The sequence below is a fragment of the Cotesia glomerata genome, linkage group LG7, assembly GCF_020080835.1.
Source record: "Cotesia glomerata isolate CgM1 linkage group LG7, MPM_Cglom_v2.3, whole genome shotgun sequence".
Lineage (NCBI taxonomy): Eukaryota > Metazoa > Arthropoda > Insecta > Hymenoptera > Braconidae > Cotesia > Cotesia glomerata.
The window spans coordinates 11,237,955-11,252,743 of NC_058164.1; the positions used below are offsets into that span (position 1 = coordinate 11,237,955).

Here is a 14,789-nt window from a genome sequence, read left to right on the forward strand (position 1 = left end):
TTCAATTCCCCCTCTCTTGATTTACCTAGCCGGCCGGCAGCGGCCTTCAAACAGTTTTCTTTCCCGCTCGTTTACAGATGGCGCTCTTATTCATCAATCTTTTACACGTACACACTTGCTTGTGTGTAGGGTTAACGTTTCTTATACACATAAGCATTTATTGTATTTATATACGGTTATACAAATTTAACCCAATTCAATGTTAAATTTTTTATTTTATTCAATCGTAAATTGACTACTAGATATTTAAATCTTTATTTGAAAAAAAATAAACAAAAAAAACAAGAATTTTATTTGAATTTAACAAAAAAATATCTACGTTAGATAGGCGCTTTTTCTTTGATTTTTTTCATTTATTTGTAGATGTGTATCTCCACAAATACTTAGAAGCCGCTTGTATTATATAGTGTCGTCAAAGTCGGTAGTAATGCGAGCAGGTCCGTACCTTTAATCTATTTCTCCTTTTTCATTCAGTTTTTTTTTACGAACAAACTACGTAAACATTTTTAGAATTTTATTATATATATATATATATATATATATATATATATATATATATATATATATATATATATATATATATATATATATATATATATATACATATATATATATACATATATATTTTATTTCATTAATACAAGCTAATAAATTTTCTTTTGTTGATCTAGAAATTTCATACTATGTAGAGCGCGACAAAAATTTTTTTGTATGTATTCTTGATACTTGTGAGTAGACTAAAAAATATATATGCATGTATGAGGATATATATATATTTATTCAAAATTGTTCGTGCAATATTTTCAAGATAAAGTATGCAATCTAGGTAGTACATTTAGAATGTTCTAGAACCTTTACGTTTGGCCTCGTTTCCGGCGCATGGATATACTAAAAGGTGCGCAATATCAGGTCTTTTCCATCATATATATATATATGTGTGTGTGTGTGTGTATGTATATGTTTTTTACCAAAATTAATTAACTAATGGCTCATTAAATTTTTATCATCAATAAATTGAAGATAAAAGTTTGATTGATTCGTTGAAATTTTTTAAACAAGAAAAAAAACCCATTTAATAATTTATTAATTTAAAAAAGAATCAGAAAAAAATAACGCCGAGCTTCTTTATCAATTTTTTATGAGGGTGTTCTAAATAATCGCATTTTCCATCATAATATTGTATTTGTAGTATGTTTTTAAGTATTTACGCATGCGTTAGATCAATTGGTTATAGATGAATTTATTTGATGAAACATTTAAAAATGACTGAGAAACAATTTTTTACTTTGCATAAAAATTAATAAAGCACTTTGTTTATTTTAATATATGATTTTTTTATTTACAATATTTAAGTGTAAACATTTTGTAGATGGGGATAGAGGTGATGGTTTCATTGAATGACTGAGAGATTTTTTTTTCGTTAATGTACTTTTTTTATTTTACGGAGCACGCGCCGGCAGTCATCGTGTAATACACGAGCACGTTTTACTCGAGCGGGAACAGCTGCCGGCGAAACCGTCGCAGGTGAAGATATGCTGGGCAGATGTACCGTTTTTAGGGAAGACCACAAGTCACCACACTTACTCCACTATGGGCTAGTAGTAGTGTAGGTAAACGATGTGAGGAGAGGAATTAGATAGTTGGGTTGCTTATTAAAAAAAAAAAAAAAATAAATAAATAAAGTAATTATAGATTCGTCTTTTTTAAAGAATTACATTTACAATTAATTGGAGTTAGAAATAAGCTTTTTCCAGCCGTTAAAATATGATAAAAAAATGTTATTAAGTACACCTATTAACATATTAGTCTAATGAGTTTGATAAAAAATAATCTAATTCTAAGAAATTTTTAATTTTTGAGAAAAAATATTTTTTTTTTAATTTGAAGTTTAGTTATTATTTTTTTTTCGTAATGATATATTTATAAATAAAGTTCGGAATATTTCAACCCATGATAATGATATTTAGATTTTTTTTTAAATAATCACATTTTTTTTTAATTTTATCAAAAATAGAAAAATTACAAAAGAAAAAAATTTTTTTAACTGCAAATTTTTCGATTAAAAAATATTTGTAGAGAAAAGATTCAAATAAATAAAACATTGACGTTTCTTTAAATGCTTTAAAACTAATTAACTAATATAATTTTGACTATTTTTACGGGAAGTATCATAAAAGCGTTGCAAAATAAAATAATTTTAGAAAAAAAATATTAAATATGTACATTTTCCTATATTTTATTACTGAAAATACGGGGGACCCTGTATTCCCCACTTCCAAATAATTACCTTAGTATTTTATCAGAAATTTTTTTAAGTTAAGAGAATATGGAGAAGCTCTATGACGTTGTTATTGAAAATCGATTTATCCTCGTCGTCATGATGAAAATAATTGAGGTCAAGTGTGGAGAGTAAATTAATATTTGAATAATTACTTATTTATTTAATTATTATTATTATTTTTTAATTATTAAGGCGGTTAGACACGACATATATAGCTTGAGCTATTGCTTTCCTTTTTGCTCGCTATTGCTGCCTTTCTCTCGGATTATCATTAGCTCACTTTTACTCATGATTATTTTGTGAATAAAAATTCTTTCCATTGAGATATTGATCAAACCCTTCGTCAAAATATTTTTTTTTAAATAATTTACAAAAAGCGATTCATGTAAACAAAAGTTTTTAGTTTTTTTAGATTTTAGCAGATTCGGTGAGACAATTTAAAATAAGAGTGTTTGCCTAAATTTTACTATGAGCTGCACGTCAAAAGTTCATTTTTGAATAACTTATTACTCGAAAACTCCTTATCAGATTTAAGAAAACAAATTATTTTATATGTATATATATATATATATATATTTAATAATAACTAACATTTCAAAAATTCAACCTTTTATCTTTACGTTGCTTCAATGTGCGATTTACCTTAATTGAGTTACATAGTGTATGATAAATTTATGATAAAGGAAAAATATTTTAATGTCACGTATATAAAACTATCCTATTCATATCTATAGAATGGAATGGATAGTGCGTTTTCACAATTTTATTAGCGAAACATATATGAAACCGAACGTTATTTCGACGGTACTAATATATAACTTAACCTACATCTTCGTCTTTTACTAACAGTATATTTAGCGCATGCGACAAGTTTTTTACTCTTCTTGGCTACTCATCAATTTTTCTTAACTTTCAGTACTTCATTGGAATCGCTTTCAATTTTAAACTCGTATAATACGATAACTCATACAATATCATATTACGACTATGTCACATTGGCTTTTTCTATGTAGGTATCTGTTACATATGTGACAATTCTCTATCTCTAGGAATGTAAATAGTTCATTGATCTACAGTAATGTTTTTTTTTTTGTTTGAAAAGATGGTCATAAAATATTTTATTAACGTTCTGCTCAGTTATTTTAAATTACACACTTGTAGCTATTTTGGATGTACGTAATTGAAGTACAGAGGAAGTAGAACGAAACTCTGATATACTAGATATACAGGTGGTTCCAAAAGTTTTAATAAGTTTAAAATTTAATCATGTTTCAGATCAATAATTTTAATTACTAATAAACGTCAAGTTTTTGTTTTTTTTTTTTTTTTTTACAATAAATCAGTAATCACTTGTTACTTTTATAAACGTGACTATCGTTTATAATAGTAACGGTTCGTTTTTCTCTATCTAAATTTAATGTTGACCATTTTTACATCAGGTCATATTTCTCCGGTTAGCATATTATTTTTTTTTTTAATTTTGTTTCGAGTCATTTAATTTAATCAGTAAATTATAAGAAAGTGTCGGCTGTGGTAGTTTTTAACACTATGTACCAGTATGACGGGCAAATAAATACGTGATGATAATAAATTTGTCTGCAATCGTACAGGTGGTCAATGATAACGATATTGAATTTAATAGCGTTATTTCTGTGTTCTGCTATCTTAGTCCTCAGGGCGGAGAGGAGAAAATCTATTGTTTGAATTCACAAAACCACGCTTCTATTTAAATCGTTTATTAACCAAATGTAGAATATGTATACACAACTTTACTTATTTTTGATAGTCTATATCTATGCAACTAATTGAAAATGTCCACAAAAATTGATAAGAAATTTTGCAGGCTAAAAAAAAATGATGAGAAATCATAAAAATCTACGATGAGTATGTATGAGATTTTTTTAGCAATATTTATTATATATGAAAATTTTTCTGTACTTACTTTGTTAAAAATCATTGATTTTTAAACCAAAGAATTGTTCGTTTTTTAAACCAAAGAATTGTTCGTTTTGATTTTGTATTTTAAAAATAGGCTGATAATTAAAACGAAACTAAATGATAAGATTAAAAACAATTAAATACACTCGTCATTTTAACTATAACTAATAGCACAAGATATATATAAAATGAATAATCTATTTAGGAAAATATATAAAAAAAATAGGTTTTAGGTAAGTGTTTTTTTTTTCCAGATTACAAAAGTATAAATTGATGTTTCAATATCGAGAGATTAATAACCAGAGTAATGATTGATTTATTGACAAATTATAATTAGTTTCTCATTAATGATGATGTAAGTCTATAAAAAAATCTTATCGATTTTTCAGATTATTGATTTCTTATAATAATTATAAAAAATTAAATAACAAAAAAAAAGCAGCGAGTCTTTATATTTATACATAAATTCTTGGAATAAAACAGTTTATGAGTCAGTTAGTTAACAAAAACTTTATTCGCATATTAATATAGATTCTATATTTAAATCTCTATCAATTTATTGAAAACAATACCATTGTGAAGTTTTCATAAGTTTTTTTATATAACAATAATTATTAATGAACTGAGATCTTGGAGATTACAATAAAGTGAATGAGATACGAGAAATTGAGATCGAAAGTCTTAACGTCCCGCTAAGAAAATCGAAGATTTTCAAAAATCGGGAATTTATTGTTTTTACCCCGTTTCGCAAAAATCGAGTTTTCATCAGATCTCGACGTTTGAAGGTCATAGGAAGCTTCCCTGACTACTCCCGCAAGGTTGTCACTGTGTGTGTGTGTGTTTTTTTTTTTTTAACTTAGGGGGGGGAATCCCTTTTACGGATTCCAGGCATAGCTGTTCGGCCTGGATATGTGGCGACTCGACGCAGCGTCATACTAAAACTCGACACTAACGCCCTTACCCACTAAACCCTAAACCCCTTTTCCTTCTTTCCTCTAATCCCTCATGGAAACCGCCGTCAGGCATTACTTCGTGAAGGGAGGATCTAGCTACTGCTCTTCCTTCTGGTGGCTAAGGTGTTAACTACCTTCCTTCTATCTTCTGCTATTTGCTCTTTTTCTTTCGGTGGAACGCAAGTCTTTAAGGACTTCTGTTGCAAACGTGTTGGTAGCGTTCCAGGCAGCTTCTGATGACAACATTGCTTCCACTAGTGAATCTGGTTGCATTCTCTGGTTCAGGATCCTCTCCAGTTCTTCACGCTGTGGATCGAAACGAGGACATACAAAGAAGACGTGCTCCGCGTCTTCAGCAACTCCTGGGCAGGACGGGCACTCCGAAGAGTCATCGTGCGTAAAGCGGTGTAGATACTCTCGAAAACACCCATGTCCCGACAACATCTGCGTAAGATAGTAATTGACCTCACCGTGATTCCGGTTAAGCCAAATGTCGATCCGAGGTATAAGACGGTGCGTCCACCTACCCTTCTCTGCAGCATCCCATTGTAGTTGCCATCGGCCTATGCTCTTCTGCCGTTCTTCAATTCTAAGTTCTTCAGGGATCAGTGCAGTTGACCTTTTTCGTTGGTAAAGGGCCCGTCTTTCCTCTGCTAGAACTCTAAGAGGTAGGGTTCCAGCAATGACGCACACTGCTTCTTCTGATATAGTGCGGAAGGCACTAGCTACTCGTAGGGCACTCAGTCGATATACTGGTCCAGCCTTTCTCCATGATTCTTGCGTCTTTAATGCGTCGGCCCAAATGGATATTCCGTAAGTGAGCACCGATGTGACTACTGATGACAATAATAGCCTCCTGCTCTGTTTTGGGCCTCCGACGTTCGGCATCAGTCGTGCGAGACTAGCCCTCACTACTGACGCTTTGGCACTGACATGTTCCACTTGCTGCTTGAAGTTGAGTCGGGCATCAAGCATCACTCCCAAATATCGGATATAAGGTTGTGATGTGATTTTTTGTTCGCCGACTTTCAGCTTAATGGTCTCTACCACTTTTCTGCTGGTAATAAGTACTGCCTCAGTCTTGTGTTGCGCCAGTTGCAGGTTCACTGCGTCCATCCACCGGTTAACGTGCTCAAAAGTGAGATCGAACATATGATTTATCTCGTCAAGGTGTTTGGCAACGATCACTACGGCTACGTCATCTGCATATGCTACGAGTTTGACGTTTCTTGGCAGAGTTAGTCTTAATAGACCGTCATACATAATGTTCCACAGGAGCGGGCCTAGAACTGAACCTTGTGGTACCCCTCCAGTAATATCATACTCCCTCGGACCGTTCTTCGTGTCATACTTCAGGACCCTGTTTTCAAAGTAGCTTGCTACGATCTTAAGCAGGTATTCTGGTACATTCTTCTCTTGGAGGGCCTGCATAATGCATTTCCAATTGGTGGAGTTGAAGGCGTTTCTGATGTCTAGTGTCGCCACCAGGCAATACTTCTTCGTTCCACCTTTCCATCTGGTTCCTGCGATTGCTTCCTTGGCCGTATCAACAACCTGTTTGATTGCGTCCAGGGTTGATCGTCCTTTCCGGAAACCATACTGATTGTCTGCCAGGAGTGGGTCGACTACTGCTTCAATTCTCTGGTGAATTATGCGCTCAAATATCTTACCCGCCGTATCTAGCATGCAAAGTGGTCGGTAAGATGACGGTTCTTCTAGTGGTTTCTTCCCTTTAGGTAATAGTACCAATCGTTGCTGTTTCCACTTACGAGGAAAAGTCCCCTCCTTGAGGCATGCATTATAAGCGTCGAGGAATAATGTTGGAGCTGCCTTTATGATGGTTTTCAAGGCTATATTAGGGATTCCGTCCAATCCCGGCGCTTTATTATTCCCTACACGGTTACAGGCCTCCAGCAGTTCTTCTTCAGTGACAGGTGGAATGTCGTCCAGTTCGCCTGGCGCCAACTGGTAATCGAAGTTGCGTTGCTGTGGGAACAGTGCAGTGACGATTTTCTGAAGAAGTTGAGGACACGTAGGTGATGGCATTTGTTGTTTTTTCAGGTGGGTCATAACCACCTTATAAGGCCTACCCCACACGTCTTTATCCACCTCGTATATAAGCTCTTTCCAGCATCTTCTTTTGCTCTCTTTGATGACTTTATTCAGTCCACGACGCGCCTTTTTGTACTCTGCGATCAGCTCCACTGAGTTGAGCCGTTGATAGCCGCTCTGGGATATACTTCTCTTTCTATGACACTCTTTACGGAGGACGCTGATGTGGTCGTTCCACCAATGCACCGAAGGTCTCGAATTTATGCCACGTTTACGAGGCATACTGGCATCACAAGCATGTGTTACTCTCCTCATCAGGTCCTTAGTATGTTGTTCTGCACATCCAGTGTTGATCGGATCACCATCGAGGGCTATTAGCAATGCTTCTGGGTCAAAAGATTTCACCTTCCAACCAACGATGTTAGACTGCTAGATTGGTCTCTTGAGGTTCTAGTCGTTTGATATTTCCCAGAATATCGCATGATGGTCGCTGGAAGTGTAGATGTCCAACACTTTCCAGTTGTAGTCACCTCTAGCAAGGCTATTACTGACAAAAGTGAGGTCTACAATTGAGCTTGCGTCACCTTTGGTGTAGGTCGGCGTATCACCACTGTTGAGCGAAACTACATCTAGTGTAGTAAAGGCCTCTAGTAGTGCTTTCCCTCGTGCGTTGGTATGTTTGCTGCCCCAGTCAACTGCCCAGGAGTTGAAGTCTCCAGCTATCGCTACTGGATGGTATTGCTTCGCATCTTCAGTTAGTCGATCCAAGAAATCAGTGAAGTCAACAATGGAGAGGCTAGGTGGTGCGTAGCAGCTATAGATACGGATGCCCTCTACTGATACTGCTACAAAGCCGGCATTGCTGTTGTCGACTGCATTTTGGAAAGGGAGCTTGCCACATGACCAGATGACAGCTTTGGATGTGCTATCAGATTCCCAGGGTTGGGTACTCAGGTGTTTATATAGCTCTGCTATTAGTACCAAGTCAAGCTTTAATTCTCGCACGGATTGCATGAGCAGGTCATGCGCTGCCTCACAATGGTTGAGATTGAGCTGTAGTATCCTCATGGTTGTTTGTTCGTCAACTTCTGGAGCGCCTCCTGAAATACCGGGCACCTGTGGGTGCCGGCATGGTGAGCCACGTCCTTTGCTCCTTGCTGCTCAGCACATATTGCACACTTGGCAGGATTTTTACAGTCAGAGATACGGTGCCCTTCTTGTCCACATCTGATGCAGAGTTTAGACCGGTCTACTTGGCTTTTACATTGGGACCCAACATGTCCGAAGTGCCAGCATTTAAAGCATTGGACTGGTCTTCTAGTTGCTCTTATTCGGCAATTGACCCAGCCAATCCTTATTTTGCCGTCTCCTTCCAGTAGCTGTTGTGCTCCAGCTGCTGGTAGTGTCACTGTAGCCGTTTGCGTACCTCTGTAGGCCTTACGGATCTTGATAGCCTCAAGTGGTATTTCGCAAGTTTCTCCGCTTATAACTTTTGAACGGCTCATCCGATTTTATCGCGGTTGGTGCCATTTGAAAGGGCTTGGCCAAACTTAGATTTTTAATATAATTTGGACCGATTCGGATCAGTAGATTTTGAGAAATCTTAAAAAAACTAAAAAAAAAAATTTTTTCTAATGTGGTTTTTTTTGGATAACTTTTAAACGGCTCCACCGATCGATTCCAAAAACTAATGAGCTCTAGACAATAAAAAACCACGTCGATCGCCACCAAGCTGGTCGAAATCGGTTAATTCGTTCGAGAGATATCGTGAACGAAAGAAAACCGAAAAGTGTTTTTTCGAATTTATTCCGAAATTTCTAGTTCGATCAATTAAAACCTGAAAATTCTTTATGAGGCTGATAAAACTGCGTCGAATGCTGCCAACCGCGTGAAAATCGGTTGATCCATTCAAAAGTTATTGCAGTTTGAAAATTCCAAAAGTACTGTTCTATGAACTTTATATCAGACTTTTGAGCTCGAAGAGCTCAAATGCATAGAAATACTATCTCTTTGAGCTCAGCGAGCTAAAAATATCACATAAATTATATTTTGAGCTCAAAAATCTCAAAAACGTCATAAGCACAATTTTAAGCGCCCAGGTATGGAATTAGCGGGAAGTTGCAGGGATGGTGAACCTTTAGGGTGAACCGTTTTACTAATTTTTTTTTTCATCTTCCAATCTCCCCTTACTTTATTGAGCTTTTGAAATTTTAGTCAAATATAATAGTATGACTGAATAATCCGGTTAAATTCTTGCTGTCCAATCGATGGTTAAAAGATATCTACGGTCGTAATCTGATCTCAGATAGCCATCGTTGATGATAACGCCATAAAATCTAAAACCGGAATTTGTAGTGAATTTGAGGAAAAAAGTTGGAGGAGCTAAGATTGTAGTGAAGTTGGATGTAAATTTCTACGCATTTTGAATATGTACAAGTTATTACAGTGAAATTATACAAAAGATACTACCCTGATAGCCAGCGTTTTCTTAGAAAGTAAGTTGACTTCTAGCAGTTACGGTTAACTTAACATTAAGTTGGCGGTAATTCTTCACTGAATAACAGTTGTAAGCAAATTGACGAAAATCTAAGACCCCAATTTGAATCGATAGATTGACAGCAAGTTTCAGTTAAGGTGGCTATCTAGGTATATATCGTACGACAAGCCAGTTTCCTTCAACATGTATTTAATTACCAGCCATAGATCTTAACAGGCGAGACCATCTTTTTCTCGCTTTGCTCTCACGGAGTTCAACGGAACTATCTCTGTCGCACTCCCAACAGCAGAGCAATTGCAGTTTCGATTGGTTTCACGAAACGAATGAAATTTTTGAAAAAAACGCTTTGTGGTGAAATAGTTTATTAAATTATCTATTATCTCTAAAAACGTTTTTTCAAAATTTCCATTCGTTTCGCTAAGCCGATTGAAACTGCAATCACTGGTCTCGGCTGTTAATCAAATTGTATTCAAATGTTGCTCAGCAAAAACTTGGCGTCAAATTGACTCCAAACTACTGATGACTAACTAAACTTAAATTTCAGCTAGTATGCGCAAGAGAGAAATAAGAAATAATAAGATATAAATTCATTGTTACGAACTGCGATAAGATTTGGAGCCTTATCCGAATATTAAATTCAAATTTGAAAAGTCTGGAGAAGGAGTGAATACTTCTAATTGACATTAATCATTGGATAGCAAGATTTTCACTGCAACTTTGATTGTTGGAGCATATGTAGTTAGATAATTCATGGCAATTTGACGACAAGTTCTACCTTTTCCACTGTTGTTGGCAAGTTGCGTACAATTTCAACTGAAAAATAGAAAGAAATCTACTGCCGCAACTTGAAAGTAATCTAAAGTCGAACATATAAACATGACCGAGTACAATTATTTTCGTTTTTCACTTTGAAATATTTTTTTTATACGTGCTGTAATGCACCTAGTGCATCCAGCAGGTGACGCTACCTGTTATTAGAGCGCTATCTATTATGAGAGCACGAATTCAAATGAAATATTCAAATTAATAAATATTAAATGATTAAAATTAGTTAAATTTTATATTCGAAGTAAATATTCAAATCATTTATTTAATGCTTTTACTCTTACCAGTTGTAATAATAAACATCTTTTAGTTAAATCTGTTTTATTTACAAAAGAAAATAAAATAAAATAAAAAAACATATTTCGGTACAAAAGGACATTGTAACCGAATTCTCAGAACCCATAAAAAGTACTTGAATAATTCAAGGACTATTTCTCGCCACATGGAACTTAAAACCCTATGAGGAAAAGTCGTAAAAGACAAGTGTGAAATTCAATAGATGCTTGTTCTAAAGTAACAAAGAATAATACAAAACCATATCTAACTAAACAAAAATAAGATTGTTAAATAACATTTACTGTTAAAATCTAACTTTATATAATATTGTAGTTAAGCAAAATTAAGTTAAAATAATTAATAATTATTATTTTGTATTTAATTTATAATTAATAATTATTATTTAATTAATTTACGATTAATTTATTATTGAATCATTATTTAATTATTATTTAATTTATAATTAAAAGATAATGTCTATTCTTTTATACATGATAATAATTAAATTGACTTATAATTTTATTAGAAAATCCGATTGTAAAATAATAGAAATAATATTTAATTCAAGTTATTAATTAGTCAAACTCAAACATTAATCCAACATATTATAAACAATATAATATATATATTTTCATGTTATAGTTTATTATAATTTTTATTGTAATTTAATTTCAAGTTAATTATAAGTTAATTTTTATTATAAATAGATCTTAAAAGGGTCTGTTAAATTAATAAAAATAGTTAAATAAACATAATGACGGTATTGCTAAAAGTGTATATTAGTGAAGTCTAACTTTCAGGCCGATAGGCTGAAATAAATACATATAGATATAGAGAAAATACATGTTAGTATATAAGGATTATTTATATGTAGTAGAAAATGTGTGTGCTTATGTATTCCTTAGAGTGGATGTATGTATGGAAGTTATGGTGGGAGAAGAACGGAGTTTGAAGCTCTTCGGAAAAACTATGTAACGACACTTCTCACCGAGAGCTTAGATTGCTAAGATCACGTCATTGTAAACCTCAATTTTATATTTTGAAGCTTCTTAATATTTTGTCAACTTGAATAATAAATTGAAACCAACTAAATAATTTTGATCAAAATTAAATAACGTCTAAATAGAATTCTTTTATTTAAAATGATTCCTTTCCCGTGCTGAAACCGAGTATTTTAATACTCCCGGGTGAAAAAACTACAGTAAGTAAAGTTTTCAATAAATAAAAATAACATCCACTAGATGGAAGCATAACATGCTTCAGGGTTACAAAGGGGTTGGCGCGCCATCTGTGCGTCTAAATCCAAATCTTTCTTACTAAACGGCATGAAATTCACCGGTTGATTATGACCATCTGAACAACTCGCAGTAGCAGCTTCCTAATCAATCTTATCATCCTTGGATTCTTTAGTCGACAAATTCTTCATCGCTGCTACAATATCTTCTTCTTCTTCTTCTTCTTCTTCTTCATTAGCTAGTGCTAGTCCAGTTGCTCGGTACAAACAAGTAATTATCTGATTAACTCTTAATGGTCCAATTTGTGCAGGATCGATTGGTCTGATGGTATTTTCTCCTCCTTCCAGATTTGCATTCGCCAGATTAGCTGATTTTTTCCCTTTAGCGCCATCAGCTGATCTTGGACCGCTATCTTGGGAACCCTGGGCACAAAAGCCATCTGGTTCAACCTTAGATTCTTCATCAACTTTAACAACTTGGATGACTTCTTCATCAGAACTGATCTTCTTACTACCACTGCTGTCATCATCATTGCAATTTTCTTCACACTCAACACCACTTCTTTCCCTCAGGTATTTTTTAGTCGATTTGATCTCCTGCTCGGTCAGCTTCGTAGTAGTCATCGCTTCTTCAAGGTACCCCAGAATCTTGAAGGAATTCGCCGGGTTGCTGATGTAGTAGCTCCTCTGCCAGAACTCCAATTCTATTTCGTGTATGTTCTTCACGAAGATTTTGTGGACCCAGACACGCCAAGAACGCTTTACTGGCTTATCGGATCTTTGGAGAGATTTGCAGAAGGCAATCCAGGTGTCGTTCTTGCCTTTTGGCGTTTTTTCTTTGTTCAAATTTGAGGTTAAACATATGAGTGCTCATTTAAACAACTGCGAAAGTCCTGGCCCTACTTATAAGTTACTATCGAGATGTTGCTGAGTACTATCTGACATAACTCTGAGTATAACGTAGATATTACTGGATGCTATTTAGATAATACTTGGTACTAGCTGAAATTTTTTTTTACTACTGATATCACTTAGCACTATCTGGCTTAATAGCCAGTACTATCTTGTTCTCTCCATGTAGTTAGCTTAGAAGTAGAAAAAACAAAAGTTTTTTTCTATATTATAATCTCAAATATCTTTTTTAAAATGAACAAAGGTTCATTTCTATAGCTATAACAGCTTTCGAGATATTAAAAAAAAATAATTATTTTTCAGGCCTGATCATACATGAACAGGTCTGATCAGGTCGGATTTCAGGCCTGATCAGTCCTGATCATTTTTTCCCGGGAAAGTTAAAAAATTGGAAAAATAGTAAAATTTTTAATAATTGAAGAAAAATTTTTTAGTTTTTTTTTTGGCAAATCTTCGTTTTATGATGAAAAAAAATTTTTGACCAAATTTCGACCAAATTGAAAGGGATCGATTCCAAATATTGGTCGAGTTGAGATGGAATGACGTAACAAATATTGAGTTCCCAACCATTCAGTTTCAATTCTTATATATGCCTGCAGTTTTAAGGCATGTGAAGTATACTGGTATGAACATTTACTCTCAAATGTACTAAATTCTGTTGCTGTCATATTACCCATTTGAATAATAATATGCCAAGTTTTATATCTCAATCAGAATCCTAAAATATAAAATCTATGACTGAACTTAAAATATAAAATCTAGAACTGATCGATCAGTTTAGTATCGACACTTATCGAAAAAATGAACCTTGATTATTGAAAGGCCGAGTTATCGCAATAGTATAGTGTGCTAAGGGATGAATGAAAACGATTTCAGATGATGGAGAGGGGATGCAACAAAACCATCAAGAATATTTTAGTCAGAATACAAAATAATAGGGCTGTACAATTTGGCCGGTTAGGCCGGCTAAAAAAGTTAGCTAAGTTAATTAGCCAGTTAGCTGGCCAGCTTAGCTAATTTAACCGATTAGCCGAATTAACTTAGCTAATTAGCCAAAGGATTAACCTGTTAACCTAGCTTAACTCAGCTAATTAGCCAACTACTAAGCCGGTTGAATAGCTAATTTTTCATATGATTTTTGTTGTATACTGAGGTGCGTATAAGTATTGAAATTAATGTTAACCTCGTTTTTTTGGGAAAAAATCATGAAGAACAACAGAAAAAACGAGAGTAAAGTAATTTAATGACCTATGAATTAATTTTTTTTTTTTAAATAGAAAACAGTAATAGAATAATTTATTAATATGTACAATCGAACACCTCACAAAACCAATGGTTTTGTATCACCATTAAATAAACTCAATGCAAAGATTAGCACACATATGAATAAAATTAGAAGGTTTGGATGTTTAGCTTATGTTAAACTTCCAATATCAGAAAATAAATTTTCTGAAAGAGCAATAAGATCCATACTGGTAGGTTACTCACGTACTGGTTATGTATTGTGGGAGCCGATCTCTGGAAAATTCTTAAATTCAAGATATGTCAGATTTAATGAAAAACTAGTTTATAAGGATATTTACAAAACAAAAGATTTAGAAGTTGAAGATACTCCAACAATTGAAAAACAAAAAGATGTAGAAGTAGATGATAATTCAATTGATCGAAAAATAGATTCAGAATCTTCTGATGCAAATATTCCTGTAACAAGAGACTCTAAAGATGAACTAGTTAATTCAGACAAATCTAAAAAGCGTAAATTAGATGAAAATGTATCAACTGATACCAAATTTAAGAAGTTGAGAGCTTCAAAAAGAAAAC

General features: G+C 33.9%; 2 long non-coding RNA genes across 3 annotated transcripts; one reads left to right on the forward strand and one right to left on the reverse strand.

The window, feature by feature from the left end:
* Window positions 1-96: 96 nt before the first annotated feature.
* On the forward strand, window positions 97-1,809 carry LOC123269977. Of its 2 annotated transcripts, none has more exons than XR_006510507.1 (4): window positions 97-496; window positions 672-953; window positions 1,370-1,610; window positions 1,693-1,809. It is a non-coding gene; the product is annotated as an uncharacterized LOC123269977 (long non-coding RNA). The 2 variants fall into 2 exon arrangements; XR_006510508.1 differs by having other exon boundaries at window positions 97-437.
* Window positions 1,810-2,323: 514 nt separating this feature from the next.
* LOC123269978 lies at window positions 2,324-4,113 on the reverse strand. Its single transcript, XR_006510509.1, has 2 exons — window positions 2,889-4,113; window positions 2,324-2,801 (listed from the first exon to the last, which is right to left on the reverse strand). It is a non-coding gene; the product is annotated as an uncharacterized LOC123269978 (long non-coding RNA).
* Between the last annotated feature and the right edge of the window lie 10,676 nt (window positions 4,114-14,789).